Here is a 26,265-nt window from a genome sequence, read left to right as displayed (position 1 = left end):
TCTTCTCTGTTTTATGGACCAGGGAATAAGACTTAGAAAGACTACGTAACTTGGCCAATATCACACAGCTAATAAAGTCTGGTAAATTAAGTCTGGTAAATAAAGTCTGGTAAATTCTGGACTTGAACGAGGGCTACCTGATTTCAAAGCCAACGTTCTTAAGCGCTTTGCTGCTCCGTCACTGCCCTTGTGTAATTTTATGAGGACCAGATGACATTTTCTCTATGGAGTGCATAACAAAATGCCTACCGAGAATACAGACAGTGCTACTCAGTGTACTTCTAATCCGACCCTCTTTGGGCTGTTTGTTAGAAGTTTCCACAAGGTGTGAAAACACAGAATGACCCTCACCTTCAGTATCTTACAGTCCAGAAAAGCAGCACACGGCAGCTGAGCTAATGGCTGCCATCATTCTGGGGAGCCTCACTATGGGACCCACCGGTTTCAGGCCATGGGGATGACCCAAAGTTGTCCCAAGGCCACCCAGGGGTTGTGCTGCCACGACTTTGAAATTAACCCTTGTCTCCATGTCTGAATAAGCGAGGTTTTTCAATAACAAGGCAGGGGGATTTATGTAGGGGCCATTTGTCTTCATAATAAATTTATGAAACGATCATTGCTGCTTTTTCTCCCTTCGTATTTGTCATTGGCGGCATGGTAATTGGTGTTTGAAGCCTGTGCTGGCACGTCATCAAACGAGCCTGCTATTCTGATCAAGCGAGGCTGGCTTGGCAGTGGGAAGCCGGAAGAGCTGACGGGAAGCAGGGAGGCACGGGCCGCAGGCAGTGAGATCTTCCCACGGAAGAAGTGGCCCAAGGCTTGGGGTCTCAGATTAAGTCATACACCCCCCGCCTCTTCTACAGCACCAGGGCATGAAGGGCTCTATCGAATGTGTTCATCTCCTTAAACAAGCACAGGTTAAATCCGCACACCAGGATGGTGGGCTAGCACCTCATTACAGCACGTTAATTATCATCACCTCCAATGGCAATTAATAACAATTAAGGGTCTTGTAATAACATAAGCACTGTGTGTAGCTACTTTAGAAGCTGCAGGAAAGTAGAATGGATGGTTCTGGAATACCTAAGTTGGGAGGGTCAATGGCATTCTCTTAAAATAAGAGTATGGAAGACGTTGCCAGGCTCTGTACACTGAATAGCAGATGCTACAGGCCACCCCCAGCCCTGTCCCTTGAGGAGGCGGTAAGGAGAGACACAGGGGACTAAGCGAGGCCCACAGACAGGCTTATTTGGCCAGGGAGGTGTTTTTAAAAAGTCAGAATTAGAATGCCCTGAGGCTGGACCTGCATTCTCTAGCATGTTCCCGAGACTTGTCTTGTTAGACCTGCCTGTGCCCTGAAGTCAAATCAATCTCTGCTCTAGGGTGAAAAGGAGTCCAGGAGAGGTCTGAGGCAGCAAGCCTCCTTCCAGGTCTGTTGTGAGGAGTAAATGAAAGAATTCCTGTCATGCACTCAAAACACTGTCTGGCACATAGCAAGCACTCAGAGTTCAGCTTTTTTTTTTTTCTTTTTTTTTTTGCGGTAGGCGGGCCTCTCACTGCTGTGACCTCTCCCGTTGCGGAGCACAGGCTCCGGACCCGCAGGCTCAGCGGCCATGGCTCACGGGCCCAGCCGCTCCGCGGCATGCGGGATCCTCCCGGACCGGGGCACGAACCCGCATCCCCCGCATCGGCAGGCGGATTCTCAACCACTGCGCCACCAGGGAAGCCCAGAGTTCAGCTTTTTTTAAACAATGACAGGAAAACCATGGTTCTCTTCCCCAGTGAGGCAGGCTCTTGAAGACTTTGAGCTTTCATACCTCATTATGGAGTCTGGATAAGAGAGGCAATTTGTAGACCCCAGGCAAGCTGTGTGACCTCTCAGGAGCTCCTCAGCGGTCAAAGGGGATAAATATCCAAATAGTCCTACCGCACACGTGTGTCATCGAACTAAATGAGAGGATACATCAAATAAATGGTAGTGACTTTCTTTCTCCTCCTGTCTTTTCGGTGTTTAAGGCTAGAGGCCAATGGGTCAATCGGTCTCCACCTAGGTTAATAGTAATAAAGGTTGTCTTTGTCAAATCAGGAAGAGCGTTTCGGTGCACAGGCTTTTGGTATCAGCTGATCCTAGGATGAAACTCAGCTTGGCCACTTACCAGCTAGTTGACTTCTCCTAGTGACCCGAATTCTCGTTTTCTAGTTGCCATATAGATGGAATGGAAACCTTGAAAGGAACATGATAGGGTTGGGGACACTCAGTGAGGCAGGTGTGCCAAGCTCTTAAGCAGTGCTCCATACTTAGCAGTGGTTAAGATGGCTGTACCTAACTCAACGCGAGAACTCGCCTTTTCATTCAAGGGCATCCTTAACTCTCTATGGATCGTTGCTTCCCATTGGTGAATTGAGTTTGATATGTTCATTTTTACTCACTCTTTTTCAACCAAAACTTTAAAAAATGACACTGTATACTTTAAAAAGTTGTAATTTTATGAAATCAAGGTGCATTCTAAAAAACTGCATTAACAGAAACATATACCGTTCCAACCAAAAACTCCTCTTAAACTTGGAGCTAAGTTAGTAAAGAAAACAGCCTTCTAAAACTTACTTGGGAGTTTTCGTACAGATCCTGGCAGAAACTATGCTCTGGAATAAAATATTTTTGCTAGAGCAGCAAATGCTTTCTTTCTTTAATGCATTGCCAGTTTTCTAAGGTTAAATACATTGTCTACAGCATTTTCATTTGTTAGATTTTTCTCTTTATCTTGGGAAATTGCAGAGACGATGTAAATCTAAATATAATTTAATGCAAATGTATTCAAATAATTATAGGATGAAAAATGGCCGACAAGTCAGAGCCCCCTGAATGTGTTAAAGACGGATGATGGCAAGGTGGGTGCTTTTGCCTTGACAAGGTGGGTGTGCTGTGTTCAACAGCAGTGCAGACAGAGAATCCAGGGCATATGTCAGACAGATATCGTCGGCTGACAAGCAGCAACCTTTCCCTACCACCCCTTTCTCCCTCCTCCCCTCCCTCTCTTGCTTATCCCTCTTTCCCACAACATATTCATTTTCCTCTCTTCTTCCCTCTCTCTCTTTTCCGTCTACCTCTTTCCTTCTCTCTTTTTATTTCTCAATTTCTTTTCCCTCCCCATGTCTTTCTATGCCTGGGTCTGTGTGTCTTTCCTCTCTGTATCTCTCTGGCTCCATTCTGTGCCTGTGTTTTTTTTTTCCCTCTCTCTTCTTCTGTTTTCCTCACGCCTCCTCCCCCTCCATCCATCTCCTTTGCTCTATCTCAGCCACTTGGTCCACAGTGACAGGCCAGCCACCGGGCTCAGCACAAGGAGTGGACAAAAGGGAGGCCATGGCTCCACCTCCGCCCTTATGGGACTCAAGGTCTCATGGGAGGGGCAACTAGAGAAACAACCACCCTGCTGAGAAAGGGGAAATGTTACGCTGGACTCAGCCAGCACGCTGGGAGACTCACCTAGTCTCACCAGTCTTGGAAACTGGAGGGAAGTTAAATAGAAGGTGAATATTTAAGGTACGTCTTGCAGGGTGAAAAGTTGTCCAGATAGAGTAATCGGCAGGAACTGACCTGAACACACAAGCAATCGTAGAGTTTAAGGAGTGGAGGGAAGATTAGGTCAGGTGCTACTAGATCAGAGGAGAGAGAAGGATGGCGTGGAGATGAAGACAGAATAGAGCAGGGATGAGTTAGAAGGAGAGACCTTATAATAGTACATCAGTCCTGGCTGTGTACAAAAGTCCTATCTTTTGGATTTCACAGGCCAGTTTAAAAAAAAAAAAAGAAAAAAGCTTGGTCAGGCTCTTTATCTTATGAAATAGGGACATTTACAAAAAATACCTACTATGAGCATCATAATTTTATGATGCTAATGACATTTAATCCCAACACTAGTACAATAAATAATCAGAATAAAGGATATTGGTTTAAAATGGATCATTTAGATTTACATAAAGTTCACTGTAATGTCCTTTTTTTCTCGAGGGAAGATTTTATTAGCTGCCAGGATCACTACTCTTCCACGGATCTGTGCTTGGGAAGCAGTACTGTGTGCAGAGTCAAGGAGGCTGTACTTGCATTTGGGAAGCAGACAGGAGCTGGCAAATGTTTCTAAGGAGATGAGGCAGCTCCCTTCTGCCTGTTGTGTTTTGCGGGTCACAAACCACGGTGGGTTAAATTTTCATATGTATCATTGGAGGATGACCATACTCACCACAGTGGATGGTGGCGGTAATTAAAGTTACCAGGGAATGAGAAGGAATTTAGAGATATATGGAGAGCCAACTGAAGGGATCATTAATATTAGAGGGTGGTCTAATCTTAACACTTGATGTCAGGTGCAGATAGGTAGGGATAGGACCACCCGGAATCATGGTGGGGGTGAGTGGTGAGGTTGAAGCCTTCCGTGCCTTTCAAGCCCCTGTATTTTGCTATCATTGCCCGGGCCATTACTGTGTGCCAGGCACCTGCTAAAAGCTTTGCTTGATTATCCATTTAACTTAATTCCTTGCAACAACTTTTGTGTGCTCATTAGGTATAAAATGACATACTTGTTTAGCATTAGACAACTAGTGGTGGGAAGAGTCATGCCTTTCTTTTTTAAACCACTGTATACCCAGAACCTAATCACTAAAGGGCATATAGTAAGTGTTCAATGAATAGTTTTAATCGAAAAGAAGATTTCTCAAAGACCTCATAATGATTAAGGGGCATAGATAGAATTCTAACCAAACCATGACTCCATGGCCCATGCTTGTAACTACTGCATACCAGTGCCTAGATTTCCCTCTCCAAGTACATCCCTGAAGTTATCACTCCTTCCACTAGCGACTGGCTATGCTGGTAGAAGAAGATGCTAAGTACTTATGCTTCAAGGCCCAGTTCCATTGTTACCACCCTGGGAAGGCTCTATAACTCCTCTCGAAGTTGTGGCCTCCTCTGTGTACCACGGCTGATGGTACAGTGAAAAGAACACCTGCTTTGGACTGAGATGATTTGGAACTGAGTCCTGACTGCCTCACATAAGTTGAGTGACCTTGAGCAAGCCACAGCCCCTCTAGGCTTCTGGTTCCTCATGTGTACAAAGGGATAATAACTCTCGCTTTGCCTAACACCCCAGGGGTGTTTTAAGATCAAAGTCAGTGAGTTGACATGTCAGAAGCATTTATAAACTGTAGTGTTCTGCACAAGTGTCAGCTATTAATTAAGAGGTCAGGCTGAAGTCACAGCTGGAAGACACAAAGAAAGGGGCAGTTCAGATATGGACAGGAATGTGGCAGATACTGTGGCCAACTTCGTGAGCACCTCCCCATTCCTTCCTTGTCCCAGAAATCTCAGTCAATCATTCATTCATGCCTTCCTTCACTCACCACACATTCACTGAGTGCTCACTCAGTATCAGGTACTCCACCCTGAAAATACCGAAATGAGAGGATATGATCCTATCTCTTTCCCTAGGAAGCTCATCATATGTTGGGAAGACAGACAGTAAATTGAAACTGTTATCAAACGCTTATATTATTTGGTCACATATGGTCTTTTTATGAGTCACTCAAAAAAAAATCTGTTTTTGGGCTTCCCTGGTGGCGCAGTGGTTGAGAGTCTGCCTGCCGATGCAGGGGACATGGGTTCGTACCCCGGTCTGGGAAGATCCTACATGCCACGGAGTGGCTGGGCCCGTGAGCCATGGCCACTGAGCCTGCGTGTCCGGAGCCTGTGCTCTGCAACGGGAGAGGCCACAACAGTGAGAGGCCCACATACCGCAAAAAACAAACAAAAATCTGTTTTACTCATTATCAAATATCTTTTCAGTGCTCACATTTGCAATCTGATTTCCTATTTTGTTTTCACGTGTTATATCCATAGCTTATTGATTATTTTATCTGGTACTTTTATCAAATTAGTTTTATGAATTTTTACTCTTCTAATTTCCAGTTTTTATTCCATTTCTTCAATATTTTCTGACAGTCTTTGTGTTTGGAGAGTTTCCATTTTGTCTCAAAGCAATAATTACGTCTAACACTTACATTGTATTTACTGTGTGCCCAGCGCTATTCTGAGACTGAATGTACATTTACCTAATTACAGTCTATTTGATCTCTCCTCACGTGTCTCCATAGCATTTTTCTACTTTCAAAGAGTTCTTATGGTTATTACCAATTTTAAACCTTTGATTAAAAACATAAATGTGTAAAATCGCATAAAATTATATAAGTAATTAAATCTTCAGAAACACGTACAATTCTTATGAACGGTTCTCTGCTCTGTATTGTATTTCACAAAACTGACACATTTACTGTCACATGTTGTAGAACTTCTGAGCTTATTTTAGAAAAGCCTGTAGAAAATACACCGGAAACATATACATTTCTTATGGCCAGGAGCTATTTATGCCCCGTCAGTATCAATATTTATAAACTGATGTGGATTTCATGTGACCACTTACTGGAGTGTTCATATGAGAAACCACCTACCTATCATTCATTAGAGAAACATGCCTGGGTCCTTTAGAGCACTACAGAGGTAGGGATGGGAGAGCAGGAGGTGTGTGACAGGTGTCAGTGGAATACTATCAAGGAACTAAAGCAACTCAAGTAAGAAGGAGGAGGAAGGAGAGTTTTGGAACATTGTATTAGTTTGCTCCAGCTGCCATGACAAAAGAGTTTTCGAACACTGTATTAGTTTGCTCCAGCTGCCATGACAAAGTATCATAGACTGGGTGGCTTAAAAACCGAAATGTATTTCTCACAGTTCTGGAGGCTGGAAGTCCAAGATCAAGGTGTCTGCAGGTTTGGTTTCCCCAGAGGCTTCTGTCTTTGGCTTGCAGATGGCCACCTTCTCGCTGTGTCCTCACATGGTCTTTTCTCTGTGCATGTGCATCCCTGGTGTCTCTCTGTGTGTCCAAATTTCCTCTTCTTACAAGAACAACAGGTTGGATTAGGGCCCACCCATAAGACTCCATTCAACCTTGATTACATCTTGAAAAGTTCTATCTCCAAATGTAGTCACATTGGAAGTTAGGGCTTCAACATATGAATTTTAGGGGAACACAATCAATCCATCACAAACATCTTCAAAACCTGGCTCCAATGTCACCCATTCTGGAAAGCCTTCCCAGATTTTCCCAGGCAAAGTTAATAGTAGGGATTCTCATATGACACTGTCTATTCTTCTTTATGCCATGTGCTGCACTGTGTTGCAATGATCTTTTCTCTAGGATATACTCATCCCCTCTCAACTGGGAGACTCTCTTCTTTGTATCTCCAACACCCAGCAGTGGTTTGGTACAGTGGGTGGAGTGGGATTATAGAATGACTGATCAATGAATTGAGGATGGAATGTGTCAGGGTTTCTCAAAAGAAACAAGATCATCTTCAAGCCAAGTGAACAGAATGTTGGCAGGCTACCAAGTGAAAGGAAAGATTTGACCAAGTTTAAGTTTGGATTGGGAATCCAACCATACAGATGCAGGACTGAGGGCTAGTGGCCTGGAGCAGAAGTGCTGAGACAAGATGCTGCAGTGGGAAGAGCCTGAGTGTGGGAACCAGAAGGTCCAGATTCAAATCCCAGTTTTGCCTTAAGGCCAGACACTATAAAACTCTTAGAGGAAAACATAGGCAGAACACTCTATGACATAAATCACAGCAAGACCCTTTTTGACCCACCTCCTAGAGAAATGGAAATAAAAACAGAATAAAAAACGGGACCTAATGAAACTTAAAAGTTTTGCACAGCAAAGGAAACCATAAACAAGACAAAAAGACAACCCTCAGAATGGGAGAAAAGATTTGCAAATGAAGCAACTGACAAAGGACTAATCTCCAAAATTTACAAGCAGCTCATGCAGCTCAATAACAAAAAAACAAACAACCCAATCCAAAAATGGGCAGAAGACCTAAATAGACATTTCTCCAAAGAAGATATACAGCCAACAAACACATGAAAGAATGCTCAATGTCACTAATCATTAGAGAAATGCAAATCAAAACTACAATGAGGTATCACCTCACATCAGTCAGAATGGCCATCATCAAAAAATCTACAAACAATAAATGCTGGAGAGGGTGTGGAGAAAAGGGAACACTCTTGCACTGTTGGTGGGAATGTAAACTGATACAGCCACTATGGAGAACAGTATGGAGGTTCCTTAAAAAACTAAAAATAGAACAACCATATGACCCAGCAATCCCACTACTGGGCATATACCCTGAGAAAACCATAATTCAAAAGGAGTCATGAACCACAATGTTCATTGCAGCACTATTTACAATATCCAGGACATGGAAGCAACCTAAGTGTCCATCGACAGATGAATGGATAAAGAAGATGTGGCACATATGTCCAATGGAATATTACTCAGTCATAAAAAGAAACGAAATTGAGTTATTTGTAGTGAGGTGGATGGACCTAGAGTCTGTCATACAGAGTGAAGTAAGTCAGAAAGAGAAAAACAAATACCGTATGCTAACACATATATATGGAATCTAAAAAAAAAAAAATGGATCTGATGATCCTAGGGGCAGGACAGGAATAATGATGCAGATGTAGAGAACGGACTTGAGGACATGGGGAGGGGGAAGGGTGAGCTGGGACGAAGTGAGAGCGTGGCATGGACTTATATATACTACCAAACGTAAAACAGATAGCCAGTGGGAAGCAGCCGCATAGCACAGGGAGGTCAGGTCGGTGCTTTGTGACCACCTAGAGGGGTGGGATAGGGAGGGTGGGAGGGAGACACAAGAGAGAGGAAATATGGGGATATATGTATATGTATGTATAGCTGATTCACTTTGTTATAAAGCAGAAACTAACACACCATTGAAGAGCAATTATACTCCAATAAAGATGTTTAAAAAAAACAAACAAAACAAAAAGAAACAAATCCCAGTTTTGTCACTTACTGGCTAGAAGCTGATGGGCAAGTCATTCAAGTGCTCTGAATTACAGTTGGCTTAATAACCAAATGGGATCATACTAATTGGTAGGAGTGTCTGAGTCAAATGAAGAAACCTATGTAAAGAACCCACTACATGATCTGGTACATTGTAGGCGATTGACAAATGATAGAAACTTCCACAACCAAACCATGTCAAATCTTTCAAAATGCTGTCTAGGTAGTCACAACTTAGCTCTCCAGACTCCTCAAGGACCTGAAAGAAACCTGAACTGATTTGGAAATATTTGACCTGCCAGAGGGAGGCCTTCTAAATCCACCGTGGCAAAGAGAAATTGTCCTAGCATTTCTAATGGGGTTTTCCTTAAAAAAATTACATTAAGCCTCCTTGGAGTTCAAATGAAATGCATTCCCGTGACAATACTCAGAGCTTAATGTTCATAACATTTCAGAATAAAAAAATCAGTTCTGTGTTTACTTTGTGCTTATTAAACAGAAAAAAGATGAAGGGAGCAAATAGAGGAAAGATAACCAAGATTATTTCCAATTTCTCAAGATATCCTTTCCACCTGGATGCTTTGATAACGGCATAACAGAAAACAAAGTCTGGGGTTACGTAAGGCTCAAAAATAAGGGAGAAAAAGTCCCTCAGTTCTGTCATCCAGATGTTTTATTTGTAAGGTAACAAAAAGCCAAAGGACCAAATACTGGGGGGACTGACTTCAATTTTAAATTGTCTTAATTTTTAAAGACCTTGAGAGGTCATCTGGAACCTGTGTAAATTTGAAAACTCCTCATCTCAATTAGTTTTGAGAATGACAGAACAGGAAATTGTATAACCTGCTACAAGAGCCCACTCCGGTGTTCAACAGCCCTCACCTAAGAAAAATGCCTCTTAGTGTTAAGCTAAGTGATTGTTTCTGCTGAGAAACAACGTCAGTCACTTGTTTTACCCAAAGGGTAAAAAGCATGGAGTCTATATAAAAGGGACTAGGTAACTTAAGAAATAGTGAAAGCTACTTTGGCTTTAGAGGCCAAAGAACTGCATTCAAATCTTAATGCTGGCTCTTGCTAGCTGATGACTTCAGGCTTAATTACTTCACTTACCTGAGTACCATTTTCCTTGTTTGTAAACGGGAGTCCTGGCCTCAAAGCATGTTGGGTACTCCATACAAGGAGGGGACTTCCCTGGTGGCACAGTGGTTGAGAGTCCGCCTGCCAATGCAGGGGACTCGGGTTCGTGCCTCGGTCCGGGAAGATCCCACATGCCGCGGAGTGGCTAGGCCCGTGAGCCATGGCCGCTGAGCCTGCGCGTCCGGAGCCTGTGCTCCGCAACAGGAGAGGCCACAGCAGTGAGAAGCCCGCGTACCGCCAAAAAAAAAAAGGGAACAAGTAGGAAGTAGTGAATTCCAAGTTGTGGGATTACAGTATACTATGCCATTTTTAAGTACTGAAATATCCATTCATTTGTTGCACTATTTAAATTTTTCTTAAATCTGAAATTTGAGTTATTAATATCTGGAGAGCGAGATCATTGGTTCAATTATTCAAATTATGTGAAAAGACAAACTGATGCAAAATCCACAAATCTAGACAGCTCCAGGCCTGTCTGAATAGCAATAAGCAACTATATTGTGGTCTTGCAAAGTTCCTGCTGAAGGAACTTCAAAGGATTTCTGAAAAAGTAGAATATGAATGTGACAGTATGGAAATTATTACAGGTACTTCTGCATCAGATTTAGCAAATATCTATGAGGCAAATGCAGAAGATGGAGGCAAATCAAATGTTTTCTTTGGCAGGGTGTGGGTGGGGTGAGGTGGGAAAGACCTTATCAATACCAGACCTACAGTCTTTGTTGGGATGGGTGTGGAGGAGGGGTTGTTCAGACAAGAACTCCTCACAACTATCAAATAAGAGGTAAAACTATTTGAACATGAAACTTGGAGGAAAATATTTAGGGGTAACTCCTAACTATCTCCAGACCATTCATCTGACTAGTCAGAAAATCACCAGAAAGAGTTTTTTCAGCAGCAAGAAAAGCTTGCACAGAAATATTTTTGCAACTCAGTGATGTCACTGACTCACTTTATTTTTAAACTCACACATTGTTAAGAAGAGCAAATAATATTTTCATTTTCAATTTGGATAACTGATTAGATTTTCCTAAGTTATGTGCCTTTTAGGTTGTATTTTGAATATTTATCTTACTGAACTTTTATTTGCCAATAATGGTATTGTAGTTATAATGTTTATCTTTTATAAATTTACATTTTTCCCAATGTTTGTAGAATATTTATATGTTTTTGAATTTAAAATACATTAAATAATTTAGTTTCTTTGGGCTTTTTATTTTATAAATTCTCTACATTTTCAAAATAAAATTTTGATAGTATGTCAAATAAATATTGAAGTAACAGAATTGTTATCTCACTGCAGCATTGTAATCACTAAAGTGGAGTCAGCCAAGTTGAAAGTAATATGACATTGGGCAGGGAATGTACCAGGACCTAAAGGAGGGGTCAGCGGCCCAAATCAGCAGAAGCAGAGGAGTCTGCCTTTTCTCTCACTCAAGGATGGTAACTTCTCTGCTTGACGTTAGCAGGCTGTGGGGCCTTCTGGTAGACCATATCAGGCATTAGTATCAGGAGAGGCGTTAGATTTATTGATTAGGCAAGTGGGTCCAAGTGAAGTCAGGCACAGCAAATATTCTACTGTGGACTTCGAAGGGAACAGCCTGCAGAGAGTAGGAGATTATGGTCTGGAAGTATATGAGATTTAGGGAGGCCAGACACCCTAAACTGCAGAACTGCTATAAGGATTAAATACTAAATAGTCTCTGGACGCCTTAATAAGGACTCTACATTATACATAAGGGATTATTATAAGATGTGGTATAATATAGTACTGCATAGCTCAGGAACTTGGGGCAAGTTATTTAACCTTGTTGTGACTCAGTTTCCACATCTGTAAAATGGTGTTAACAACGGTGCACATTTAACATTTACCATTTAACACAATGGTAGAGAGAATTATGTGATTAATACATGGAAAGGGTTTAGAGTAATCCCTAGTACATGGTAAGAGTTCAGGATGCTCTATGACTCTAAAGCAAAGTCATTATTAGTATTATCGTTTTAAACCCAAGAACTCAGTACATCCCAAGGGAGAGTGGTAAAATGAGAATTTTTAAAATTGCAACATCTAACTTGCGTATCAAATACAAAGGTTTATAACCACAATACAAAACATCAATTTGCAAGTGTTAATTTATAAAAACATAATAAAAATGTAATATAATTTTTGTATAAATTATTCTAGTATAAGTTACTAAAAATGAAGTCATTTTTACCAAAATAGAAAAGTAAATCTCTTTAATGATGCTTGTGTGAAATTTGGCATGAGTTTAGCACAAATGACTCCTGTTTTAACATGGGATTGACCACAGCAGATGGGAGATTTCATGTACTCTCTGAGCCTGAAAACAGAAGGAAAAGTGATAGGTACTTAGCAGAGCAGAGGGAGTTAAGACCCAAGTGTCTAGGATGAAACAGGTGGGGGGCTTCGGTGCCAACAATAAGCTTGCCAATTCACCCAGGGAATTCAGTGCTTGAAGAAAAGGAGAGACAGAGGAAGATGGGGGGTAGCTGAAACACTGGAGAGGACTGTGTGAGGGTTGTGAGAAGAAGGGAAACTACATTCTCAACCACAATATGAGGAAGTCAAGAGATATTGCCTGAAATTGACAGATCAAGACATAGCAATATAAGCGTCTTATTTAGAAATATGGAGTTAAATAGCCAAAAAACCTAAAATGGTGAATGTCTCGGAGTGGTGGGTATATGGAAAGTAGGAGACTGCTAGTTTTGAATAGGAGTTGTAGCACTATTTGTTTTAAATGCATTACATAAATGCATTACAAAATAAAGCAAATAGAATATACTCGATTAAACAGTCGTTACTATCATAGTCTATTAAATAAGAGCAAAGATATGATCAAAATGGGAAAGGTTAGTGATGAGCTTTCCCTAAAGCAGACAGCAATTACTCTGTAAAGTTGCCTTATCTGTTTTATAGTTAAAAATATTGTTCTCTAAACCAGGCTCAAAACTATGTTATCACGCATGTCAAGAACTGAGGCTTCCTCAAGTTGAGCTCTCTGTCACTTCAGTTGTGGCTGTAACCAGGGAGCACGATGGAGAGCAGCTGTGTCCTTCTCATCAAGCACCCACAGGCTTGTGAGGAGAGGACCAGCCTGGGGGTGGGGTGGGGTGTCCACACTTCTCCTAACAGAGTTTGCTGTCAAATTTGAGCCTGTTGCAGATCCACCTGGGAGGCCTGTGAAAATAGGTGGGATGCTGGGCTCCCCAACCAGAGTTTCTGATTCAGTGGTCTGGGGTGGAGCCCGAGAATTTACTCTAACCAGTTCTTAGGTGATGCTGATGTTGCTGGTCCTGGGACCACACTTTGAGAACCAATGGCCCAATACGAGGTAGGCAAGTGTGCAGTGCAGCAAGGGCAGTTTACAGAGGACTGGCTGAGGGAAGAAGTCTGTTCCTAGGAAGGTGTTTGAATAGGCTTTGTGCTGTGACAGGAGGGACAGAGTGAGGAATCTAGGTGCCCTACATATTTTCCAAGGCTGGCATTTTGATGTCTTTTAATAATCTTCCTGGCTCAGCCCAACAGTCTCTACTTTAAAGAAATGTCTGGTTCTCACAATTCTAATAATATGTGCCCAGAATAGAGCCCACCAATGAAAGTCTGAAAAATAGATTCAATTATCCTTCTCTACTATTGAACCTAAGCTATACCATTAGAAGCAGCCAGACAGGCTGAGTGAATCACAGGTACATTTTTCCAGGTATCTAAGAAGAAAGAAAACAGGTTCAAAGAAGCAGACCTAGTCTGGAAGAGCCTGAAAAAGGAGACGATGCTTTCTTTTAAAAATGATTAAAAATATTGACAAATGTTATATGACCGATTTGACCTATTAATTTACCAGCCAAAGCTTGCTGTTTCACAGGGTCTATTGAGATCAGACTTGCAAATATAAACTTAAAAGTGTGTCATGGTTGGGACATCCTGGACCTGAGGGTGAGTTTAGGCAATTAGTGTATAAAGGCGGGGAAATGGAAAGTAAAAAGTGCTCCGTTCAAGACCTAGCTCCTGGAGGGAGACAACGAGCATCTGCCAGTCAGACTCTTAGGTCAGCAGGGTATGACCTTGGACAAGTTAACATCTCTGAGCTTCAGTTACCTCATCTGCAAAGTGAAGATAATAGTGGTCCATACTTTGTAGCGTTATTGTAAGATTTAGCATGGTCCCTGGCACACGGTATTGTGCTAAAAGGATGTGAACTGTAATAATAGATAAAAACAAGCTCTTTGAAGTCAGATTAGTGTTCATATCTAGGCTGTCACTTAGTAGTGATTCCCTTGGGCAAGTTACCTTTCTAAGGCGTAAGTAACTGTGTTAAAATAGGGATAATAATATATAATCTTTTAGGATTACTCCAAGGATTAAATGAAAGCAAGTATGATAGTATGCATATCCCTTGGCTATATTAAGTACTCAACAAATGAAATTAGCACTACATATATGAAGTCTGACTCTTATGAATATTACTTTTCCTCATCTGTAAAAATAGAACAAATATCTACCCCACCCTCTTCCAAGTTTGGTTTGAGGCTGAAATAAGACAATGAATATGAAAGAAACTACTTTTTATTCATTCATTCAACAAATACTTACTGTGAATCTTTTGTGTACCAGGACTGTTCTAAATGCCAGTAATATACTTGTAAACAAAAAAGGACATAATATCTGCCCTCATGGAGCTTATATTTCTGCTACTAGAGTGGAAGAGGGAGAGATGAATAAACAAATAAATATATAAAGTCAGGTAACAGAAATGCTTTAGAGAAACATAAAGCAAGGTAAAGATGGGGCTGAGATGGAGCAGTTGTGCTATTTTATAAGAGGTGGTCAAGGAAGAAACAGCCAATAAATGGCATTTGGGTAGAGATGGGCAGGACATGAGGGGGTGAGCCAGGCAGATGTCTAGAGGACAGTCCAGGTGGAGGGACAGTCCAGTGGGTCTAATACTCCTGGGATGGGAGCATGTTGGGTGTGTTCAAGGAGCAGCCGAGGGAGGTGGGGGTGTGAGCCACAGATCACATGGGAATTTACAGGGCACTGTCACCACCTTACTTGTGTCCCACCAAATTCATATGTTGAATCCCCAACCCTCAATGTGATAGTATTAGGAGACAGAGTCTTCCTGGAGGTAATTAAGGTTAAATGAGGTCATGAGGGTGGGGCCCTAATCCAATAGGACTGGTGCCCTTATAAGAAGAGCCCATTCCCTCTCCTGCTCCCCCTTCTCCTCCCCATCCCCTGCTGCCTGCACACAGAGGAAATGCCATGTAAGGACACGGCACGAAGGCATTGTTTGTTGAGTCAGGAAGAGCAGTATCACAGAAACCGAATTTGCTGACACCTTGGCCTTGGACTTCTAGCCTCTAAAATTGTAAGAAAATAAATGTCTGTGGTTTAAGCCACCCAGTCAGTGGTATTTTGTTATAGCAGCTCATGCAGACTAGTACACCGTGAAAGGACTTGAAGATGGGCATCCATTAGAAGACCTTAAGCAAGGACAGGACATTGATGCTTTTGCTTTTGTGTGTAAAATATGGGGGACAAGACTGAAAGCTAAGAAATTAGTTATAAGGTTATGACAATAATCCAGGAAAACGATGATAAGCTGCTAAGACCAGGGTGATAGCCATAGATAATGTGGTGAGAAGTGGCTGAATTCTGAGTGTAGTCTGAAGGCAGAACCAGCAAAATGTTCTTGGGGATGGGAAATGGAGTATGAGAGAAAGAGGGGTCAAATGTGACTCCAGGGTTTTTAGCTGAGCACCCAGAAGACTGGAGTTGCTGCTCACTAAGATGGGGAAGGTTGAGGAAGGAGTAGCTGGGGTGGATAACCAGAGTTTGGTTCTGGACTTTTGAAGTGTGCATTACCTAGCAGTTTTCTGATGGAAATGGTTGGGGATGCAGATGGAGTCATGCGTCCTAAGTTCAAGGGAGTGGTGGGATTGGGGATGAAAATGTGGAAAATGATTAGCATACGGATGGCATTTAAAGCCATGAGACAGCATGAGCAAATTTTTAAATAATAAAATGTCACGTATTTATAAGGATGTGCATAAATCAGTTGGGGTCTTTGGTACCCTTCACTCTTCAGATTCACTACAGAGATCCCACGTTCAGTCTTTCTCCCCTTTGTGTTTTACTAGTAATATATGATGCTGTTTTAAAATGGGATGAGGAGACATCTACTATCTGTCAATACTTTGCAAACAGAATATTTTACTCTTTCCATAACATATCACAGGGATATCCCAGTTGCCAAATCTATTGCTAGGTTTGCTTAGCAGCTGTTCCACACTTAACTATGTGTTTAAATACTGTGCTAGCAACTGGGGAAACAATGAGAAAGATACATTCCCAGCTTCAGTGAGTCATGTATTTGCAACAAAGTGTGATAAGTGTGATGACAGAGATAAATAGGAATCCCAGAATCCCAGAGGATGGGTGCCTAAATCTTGCTGGAACCAGCAAGGGCTTGCCAAAGGAGGTACCATCTGGTATGAGTTTGAGCTAAAGGGCTGGTATATGCAGGATGTGTGCAGGGGTGGGTGAGGTCACAGGACCAGCCTGAGCACCAGCACAGAACTAAAAGGATGGCCAAAAGGACATAGGCAGGCCAGGGGGCTAGGGTTAACATGAGATGCAGAGGGTGATAAAGATATGATGCTGGGACTTAGACAGGGGCCGGGGTATGTAGGTCTCCAAACTCCAAGGGATTAACATCTACCTTGGAAGGAGGACTGGTACAAGGGGGCAATGCATGTTTTTAATAGGGGGAGTGTTTACAAATTAGTAATAGGTGTCAGAGTCACTTTAAGTAAATAACCCCAAAGAGTGGAAAATCTTTGGGTATGAAGGTATCTTCATATATTACTGAAAAAAGTAAAATATTCCAAGGAAACCACTGTTCAATAATAGGGAAATGACTAAATGAATTATGGTAGATCTACCCAATGACAGTCCCTTTACTCAATGGAACATTACTCAGTCATTTAAAGTGATTGATAGTAATAGAACCTGGCACCATAGAGAAATGCTTATGGTATGGGTGAAACAAACAGACCAAGCTTTATATTTCTATGCTTAACCTGATAACTGTCATATAAAACATGTCTATATAGACTGGAAGAAATACGTGCAAATGATGGATCATGGTAAGTTTTTTGTCTTTCTCTAATTTCTAAACTCCATGCAATATGTTTAGATTGGTATGAAAATTAAAATTCATAAATACGTAAACAATCAAAAAGTTGCTTATAAAATAAGCATGACATTTTTGTTACTTTTCATGAATAAAAACAAAAATCATGTGTGATAACTTTATGAAAGTTAAAAATAAAAGAGATAAAAATCAATGTTATATGATTTTTTGTATGACGTACACGTTTGCAGCAGTACTGGGTGAGGAGTGTCATGTCAGATCACATGGCTGGGGCCTGCTGAGAAAGCAGATTCCCTGAAATGGTGAGTAAACCATTGTTCTTCTCCAGACCCTGGCACACAAACCATCCTTATCTTGATGCTCTTGGTTTGGACCTAGTGCAAATGCTCTCATAGTTATAGGTCAGCTTAGTTTTAACCTCATCTCAATAATCTGCATTGCTGGAGAGAGAGGGCAACAGTTCAGGATAACTCAAGTTCCTCATCTGTCAAAAAGGAAATTGAACTAGATCATCTCGGAGACTCCTTATAATCCTAGAGCGTCCTGATTCTTCTTCTTCTTACAATTTCTAATTCAACGGTATGTTTCCAGTGATGTAATGCACTCTGTTCACATTTTATTTTTAAATGTATTATACTAACTTACAATTCTATAACCATTTATACTTTATCATTTTCACATATATGCTACCACTTGCTCTCCACAATCACCTCTGATTCCCATTTCCACAGGTAGGGGAACTGAGGCCAAATGATCATGAGTGAAGGGAGATGCGAGAAACCAGGGACACAGAGCCAACAAGTGGCAAAATGAAGATGATAATCGGGTTTTTCGTTCCAAAGTAGGCCTTCTATCCACTTCAGAATAGCTCACTGTACTCACTCGAGAGCCTATTCCCCTGTTCTAATCAATCCATGTTTAAGATTTAACAACTCAAATGGGATATTAGGTAAGTTAAATGGGTTCAGCACCAAGAAGTCACTAAAAGCCAAGAATGACTACATTTTATTGAACCTAATTGTGAGTCATCTGGGAGCATTACTTTCAATGGGACACCCAGGACTAGTATCCCCAGCTCAGAGACACTGATACTTAAAGACACCAGCAATAGAGTAACATTAAAGCCGTGTGTTATACACAGAAAGATGAAAAATCTAGGGGCATGCAAGCTTCGGATGGTCTTTGTATTGCCCCTGGTAATGCTCATAGGAAGAGACATGCTTGGCTTAAACAAAGTTGGCCATTAGATAAAATTTCTATAGAAATTTCATTTAGAAGAATCACCTTGCAGCAGATTGGACACCACTACAATATTTGGTGCCTGGGGAACTTACTCCTGGTAACTTACATTCAAACTCACTCCTGGCATTGATGAACTCTATAAAACTCTTAATGGAGCCTTAATTTTATCATCCCTGAAACAAAGTAATGGCAATTTCCTCTAACGTGGCTATGCAGAAAAAAATTAGCAAACTAAGGCCTGGGGGTGAAGTTGCTGGGGGAGGGGGTTAGATCATTTTGGAAGAGCTGGTCAGCAGACTTTTCCGCGTTACACAGGACTCTGTCTTAGTCCCTTTCCCAACTTTGATCTGATGTTCTCACACTTGACTTCAGCTAAGTTCCTGGCTTTTTCATGGGTGAATCCCAAAGTTTATTGGTAGGACTCTCCCAGTTTCCTCTTTTTGTGGTTCAGTTCACCCAGCATAATCTCTAAATAAAGCATTACGTGTCGAGGGCTTCCCTGCTGGCGCAGTGGTTGAGAGTCCGCCTGCCGATGCAGGGGACGCGGGTTCGTGCCCCGGTCCGGGAGGATCCCGCATGCCGCGGAGCGGCTGGCCCCGTGAGCCATGGCTGCTGAGCCTGCGCGTTCGGAGCCTGTGCTCCGCAACGGGAGAGGCCACAACAGTGAGAGGCCCGTGTACCGCAAAAAAAAAAAAAAAAAAAAAAAAGAATAGGATGTTTCCACAGTCACCTCTTCTGCTCACACAGAGACCTTCCTCTGCCAGGGAGGACAGAGGCTCTTTTCCTTGAGGGGACATCTATACGATGCATTCATAACAGTTTCATTTGTATATACTTAATTTCATCATTGGCTGTGTCACTTTTTAAAGTCCCTGCATTGTAGCTATTAGTTTCTTTTTGTCATCAGCTCTATTACAGGTTGTTCTGTCACGTTCTGTTTTTGTATTTGCTTTTTTGTTAGTTTTAAATACTGGTTCAAATAAGAAAATGTATAGTCATTCTTTCATATTTCACTGCTTTGCCCTTTTTTGGCCAGCTCTGTAATATTTTTGATTTACAAGTAATTTTGAAATATATACCTTTTTTAAAAGGAACAACTATCCACTCAATTTCTTCAACCTAAATCTTCTTCAAGAAATAATTTAAGCAAAATGTTACTATGGAAGATGCTGAATAAGAATTTAGGTTATTGCTGTTTCAAGATATTTACTTTTTATTGAAAAATAAGAGTGTCCTGATTTGCTACTCTACTAGAAATTCTGAAGTCCAACATTGGATCATAATTGTCATCTTCCCGCCTAGGTGTGAGCTAATCTGTGACTGGAGAGATGTACAAGTACAAGGGGCCTCAAACATCTAGAGCTGATCAGGTGTTATTGGACTCAGAGGGCCTGAGCACAGGCAGGTTGGCTATTAGTACACCCATTTGGCAGCTGAGGAAACTGAGGCCCTCAGACGTTATCTATCAAACAGATGCAGTCAACACTGCACTGGCGGGACACAAACACAGGTGTTGTGATTCTAAATTCTATGCATCCCTCCCCTCCCACTATATCACGTTGTACCTTGTAAGCATTCAGAATCAAGGTATAGTGTTCAAAAGGCATGGGAAAGATGAAGAGGAGATAGGTCTGGGGAAGTGGAATGGCTAGAAGGCCTCTCTAGTATATTCACACTAATGGGGTTAATTTCATTAAGAGTCTGACCCTGAAGCTCAAAAAGGCGAGAAACCAGAGAGAAAAATTTTAATGGATGAGATGTTGTGAGAAGACTTAGGGTTGAGAGGGACAGAAGTCCCAAGAAGAAAGCGGCATGTGCCCTGGGCTGAAAAACCACATTTTTGGATTACGAGTTTAATTTGATTTTTGCTACATTACAGAAAGGGGAATGGTAGAGGAGGTAGAAAAGGAATGGGCTTCCTTATGAAGTAGAGAGCTCCCTGTTATAAAAAGCTTACGACTCTCTGTATTAGTCAGGGTCAACCAGAGAGGCAGAGATAAGCACCAGTAGATTGTGTCTGGGCGTGTGTGTGTGTGTTTGCTCACATACGTGTGTATACATATGTATATGTATATATATACACGTATGTATATACACATATAACGTCCTAGTGGTTGGTTCTGTTCCTCTGAAAATATGAATGAATGCATTATATATTATATATATATATACATTACATATTTATATATATTTAATAAATATATATATGTTATTTATTTAATAGAGGGCTTTGGCCTTAGGCAATGGTGGGAACTAGTTAAGCAGTCTATAACTCTGTTGTATCACATCTGATGCTGGAGCTCGAAGTCCACTGGGCAGGCAGTTAGGAAGGAAAGATGGATATAAATAATGAGGAAAATCAGGAGCAGCCTGGAACCCACAGGCATGAGCTGAAACTCCATGAGGACTCAGTAGAACCTTGGTTTTCACTGCTTCCCAGCTTGCCGACGTGGATGACCTGCTGGAGCCAGGGTCTTTTCTCAAGTAGCTAAATGCACACCTCTGGATGAGTTAGAGAAGCTGGAGGAGGGAAAGGGAGAGCACTCGCCGGTCTGGATGCTGCTTCAGGCTGTCTAGGTGAGTCAGCAGATCAGCAGAAACATGTGAGCTGCAAAGTGGCTGCTGCATCCCTTCCATCCTGCAGATCTCCCAAGCCTCTCCCCTGTGGTCCACGCTAACTGGAAACAGACAGGAAACTGAATTCTGAGTCATGTACTTCAGTCTAGCCAAGTTGGCATACTACAAGCCACCCTACGATGTGGGAAGGAATACTGTGTCTGGGGGACAGTTGACTTAGATGCTCTCCAGAGGTACAGCAGAAGCTCAGGGAACCCAGCAGGCCTTCTGACTGTTCAGCGTCCAGGTTGCTCTCCGGCCATGGAAGGCTCCCTGTGCACCCACCGATTCAGCTGCTTTCAGTGCCTTGTCACTAAGGATTTCCATTTTCTAAGACCACTCAAAGAATGGGAAAGAGTCTCCCCAGCTTCTCCCTTCTTTATTGCCAAAGATCAACACACCTGCCTTTTGCATTTTAAGGATTTATAACAGCATGTATTATCATTATAAGCAACAATAATAGTAACATTATTCATTGAGAATATATAACATGCTGGACCCTTTCACATGTACTCTCTCATTAAATTCTTACAACAATCCTGTGTGAAAAGTATTATTGTTACCTTAATGTTACTGATGTAAACATTGACACTTAAAGAGATTGATTTGCTCAATGTCAGAGAGCTGTTACGTTTTGGAGCAGATTCCAATCCAAGACATTCAGCTTTGGAAGCAACACCACCACCATCACCAAAAATAACAGATAAGCGAAATCACCACATGGCTAAGAACCCTCTCAAAGCTTTATAGTTAAGCCCCTGGTATTTAGAATCTCCTACTTCCTTTCAAGTTGGAGAATCTGTGATTCTGTCAGAAGAAAGAGGGAAAGTAGAAGGGTAAATAGAGAGAATCTGAAAAAATAAAAACAACAACAACAACAACAAAAAAGGAGGCATATAGGAGGCACCAAAGGGATAAATGCAAGAAGGGGGGAAAGGGAGGAAGATAAGAAGAAAACATTTTTCCTGTCTTATTACTATTCGACATGGGAAGGCATGATTTCTCATGTATGATGGCTATAAATGACTACAGTTGAATAAAAGGTAGATACATCTAATCAACACAACAAATAAATAGCCAACAGCTCAGTTATGACAATTGATGACTTTCAAGCAATTTTAAAAGGTAAGTGGCAACAAAGCTCAAAAGAACACCAAAGAATGGGGACAGTGGTTTTAGCAGTTATTCAGAATTGGGTCCCTGGTGATATCTTCTGAGCATTCTCAGGACAGGGCAGATCCTAGGTCACTACAGTGTTGGCTAATGAGAACAGGCAGTCCTTCAAGTCTACTTCTAGGAGACAGCAACATCACGAAAGCCTTTGAAAATCATGAGTGCATGCTAGTATACAGATCGCTGGTTGCTGAAGACATATAACAGGCCAGGCACGTGACTCTCAAACCAGCATCTTCATTGCGCTGCTGCGCGGCTGTGGTTCAGTGCCGCTGAGCAGCTGATCTGTGGAATGTTTTGCCTTGAACCCCTTCTCACCTAGCACAGAGCTGCTCATCCTTTGAGGTCCAGCTCAGTAGCATCCTGTGTCTCAACACAGTTCCCAGCGTTGTTCTTCTGGGCTTATTTCTGTCTGTTCTGTGTGATAATTAATTGTTTACCTCTCTGAGCTCCTCGAGCAGAAGGATTGTAGCCTCCATTAATGACATTACAAGTGCCTCGGGAACACTCTACAGCTTAGAGTCACTGCACTGCTCCCTTGTCTAAGTGCATGCCACCCTGACTACTTAAAAGCCTGGAATTCTTCCCTTCCCAGGCTTCTCAGATTTCTCTCTTCTTTGCCATCCCCACTGACCCTACCATCGTTTACTTCATCATTATACCTTTCTAGGAATAAATGAATAATCTTCAAACATCTCCTTCACCAATGCATGATTTGTCTCCACTTCAGAGGGCTAGGATTTTTTCAAATTGGAGAAGTGGTACTTAGGATTGAGCCCAGAGGTAAACATCTAGGGCTCCAACTCCCTCCAAAGCTATGCTTCACATCTTTTTTTTTCAAACCATGTGAACAGTCTCTCCCCAAATCAGTCATCAAAGAAACACTGTTCTTCCTTCTTTGGCTTGTTGGTTTACCCTTCTTCACTGAACAAGACGGGAGAACACTGCAGAGGCCCTTCACCATGACCCAAGTAGGAACACAGACCCCTGAGCTGCCTCAGCGTTTAAAAACCAAGAATTTTACAACAGAATACACTCACAGTTGATAAGGCTCCCACATACCTGATATTTCCACCCTTCAAAGCTCTTTTGGACACACTGATCTTAATCGCAAAAGATAGATAGTATTCTACCCACTTTATAAATAATGCAACGGAGGCTCAGAGAACTATGGTGGTTTGTGTAGGATCTCACAGCTGGTTAGTGGCAGAGTTCAGAAAATAAAAACCCTTGAATTCCTGAGTCTAGATAAGGCACGCATCTGAGAAAGCTTCTACTCCATTACTCTGGATGCTTACTGATTTTAAACTTTTAAGTCATCACATATCTATATATTTTCAACCTCTGTCTATAGGCAGAATGCATTCGAGAGATTTATGAGACAGGCAATCTAGAAAAGATGACTGTTTGCAGAAGCTACTGCTCCCCAGTCCTCCTTAGGTAGAAAACCTTCATTTGTCTTCCCAAATTCACTCCACCTCAGAGAAGAGCTCTGCGGATGGAAAAGCAAAATAAAAGACCAGACACAGTCCGGCTGCAAATGATCAGCCTCTTCCCTCCACTGAGGTAATTTACAAGCTTCCCCTACTTGGCGCAGTTACTGACATGCCTGGTGAGCTCAGCTGAATAACCTGGCCAGCTATGGGGACGGCGCTCCCCCACCCCAACCCCCATTTCTCATTTAACTCTACTCATTAGAGGAGGCTGTGGTGCAAGCCAGGTTGACATGTCAATAAGTCACCAAGGAAATGCAAAAATTGACAGCTGAGGAATCCCAGCCCCCAGCCTTCTCCACCACAGAACTCCTCAGAAAACAGGTTTCTCAACCTCTTCACCAGGTCACTTAAATGAGTAGTGACATTTGAGTCCCTCGGAGTAATTAATTTCCTCTGTTTCCAATAGCTCCTCACATTTTTAATGAATTTTTACAAGTCTCAGATCCTGCAGCCTCCCAGCTCCCTCTCCAGTGCCATTGTTCCCCAAGGTCCCATAACAAATAGCTCCCACTCGTATTTGCCTTGCAAACTCACATAAAATGGAAATGATAAATACATTATCTGGGCTTTTTAACGGACCATTGTTTAATTTTCTATGCTTGTCTGGCTGGGAAAGAGATGAATATTACCTTGTGGAGAATAAGATTTCTATTCCATATAAGGGGGGTTGGGGGTAATCTATGGCAGAAATGCAGCACTCCGTTCATCCTAATAGGCAGGGCTGCTAATTAAAAGTGTTAGGAAGGGACATCCATCCACCAGTCTGTGATTCATTCAGCATTATCCCTGGTAAACAAGAAATAGATATTGGAATGAATGCTTCTAATTTGTCAAAAGAAGAGGCATTTTCAATTGTGCCTTTTTGGCTCCCCGTATGAAGTACATAATTCAGTGTTGCCATCATTTAAAAGTTTAGGACCTCAAAATAATAGTACCTGTCCCTAAACCTCGTAAATCTCCAAGTCTGTTTCCTATGTAGAAACATTCATCTTATGCGTGGTTTGACTTTAGTTTGCACAATTGAGAATGGTTCCTTGTGTTGGTAAATATATTGAAACGGGGCATTTGAGAAGGGAGCTGACATAGTTATATTTAAAAATCAAACCAGTCTGAGCAACCTATTAGGAGAGTCTATAATCTGGGCAGGAAAACTGAAGGCTCTTAATGACATTTACTAGGTACTTAAGAAGAAGGGAATCAATATTCTCTTTCTCTAACCACAGACACAAAGTAGACCAGAGAAAAGCGACCCTAGGCACCAATTCCTAAAGGCTCCATAAACCCTCTAGGGTTTAAGGAGGAACACGAAGCACAAAAGCCATCACTTCAAGAGAACTCTGAGACATTTGTGAGCATATTCCCAGAGAGGAAGGTTTCCTTCAGACCAGCAAGACAGCCAGCCTCAAATATTTACCTTTGTGTTGTGCAAAATAGTCCCTCAATCATGAAGATGTAGAGGCAGGGTTCACCACCATGTCTTGCTGAATGCTGCAAACAAATAAAACACGATATTTAAAAAAGTAAACATTATTTAACAGTCTTGTTTTTCTTCCCTCTATTTCATTCAAGAAACATTTACTAATTTCCTACCACACAGCAGGCATTGGAAATACAGAGATGGATTAAACAAAAACACTCCCAAAAAAATCAACAAGTACAGCTCATTTGTAAGTACTGAATGAGAAGTGGTCCACAATACCTCTTAGACAGGAGGATGTGTGTGTCTGTGTGTGTGTGTTTATAGGTGTCACTTCCTGAGACATATGTGTGTGCACACACGTACGTTTCTACACATACACAGAAGCATGGAAGATTTTTTAAAGAACTTCCCCATATTTGTAATTTGTCTGACTCTCTAAAGTCTTGAGCTCTTGCCTTGAGATCAGTAAAGAAGAGGGAGGGCACTGGAGAAAATGTCAAAGAGTCTTAAAAGTGATCACACCCTTTACTCTGTAATTCTCCTTCAGGAGGCCTTCTCAAGGACACAATCACAAATGCAGTCCAATATTTATGCACAGATATTGTCATCACAATGTTGTTTTTAAGAGGGAAACAGCCAAAAGAAGAATGATAACATGAATGGTAGTATTTCTACATAGAATAATATTATGTACATGCAAAAATATTTTAAAATTTTTCAGGATATGGGAATATATATATATATATATATATATATAAAAATATATACAACGTAGCAAAATTTTTTACAAAGCTTGAGCTCATCCATGTAGAAATTAGTCTTAAAAAATATGCCAACTGTTAACAGTGGTTATTTCTTTGTAGTATGATAATAGGTTATTTTTCTCTTGTTATGTTTTCCAAATTTTCTACACAGATCACATATTATTTTTCTAGGCAGAAAATGAACATATGAACAAATTTCAGCTTCAATATCACCATTTCTGTGCCACTTCCCTTGCATCCTCTTACATAATTGGGAACTCCATGTTCCATGCTCCCCAAGAAATAACTCCACTCTGAAGGTGACACTGCACAGGAAATGTC

At 41.5% G+C, this 26,265-nt stretch overlaps 1 protein-coding gene across 2 annotated transcripts in view; it reads right to left on the bottom strand.

The window, feature by feature from the left end:
* DAB1 (DAB adaptor protein 1) overlaps positions 1–26,265 on the bottom strand; it is a 1,168,936-nt gene that overhangs the window by 593,492 nt on the left and 549,179 nt on the right. For both annotated transcript variants that reach the window (XM_049698834.1, XM_049698708.1), the window contains exon 3: positions 25,175–25,248. The gene's annotated coding sequence lies outside the window, so the exon portion shown is untranslated. The remainder of the gene's footprint in view (positions 1–25,174; positions 25,249–26,265) is intronic.

The sequence above is a fragment of the Orcinus orca genome, chromosome 1, assembly GCF_937001465.1.
Source record: "Orcinus orca chromosome 1, mOrcOrc1.1, whole genome shotgun sequence".
NCBI classification, from domain to species: Eukaryota; Metazoa; Chordata; class Mammalia; order Artiodactyla; family Delphinidae; genus Orcinus; species Orcinus orca.
Note: the sequence above shows the minus strand (reverse complement) of the source record. Positions and strands in the feature narration are given on the sequence as shown.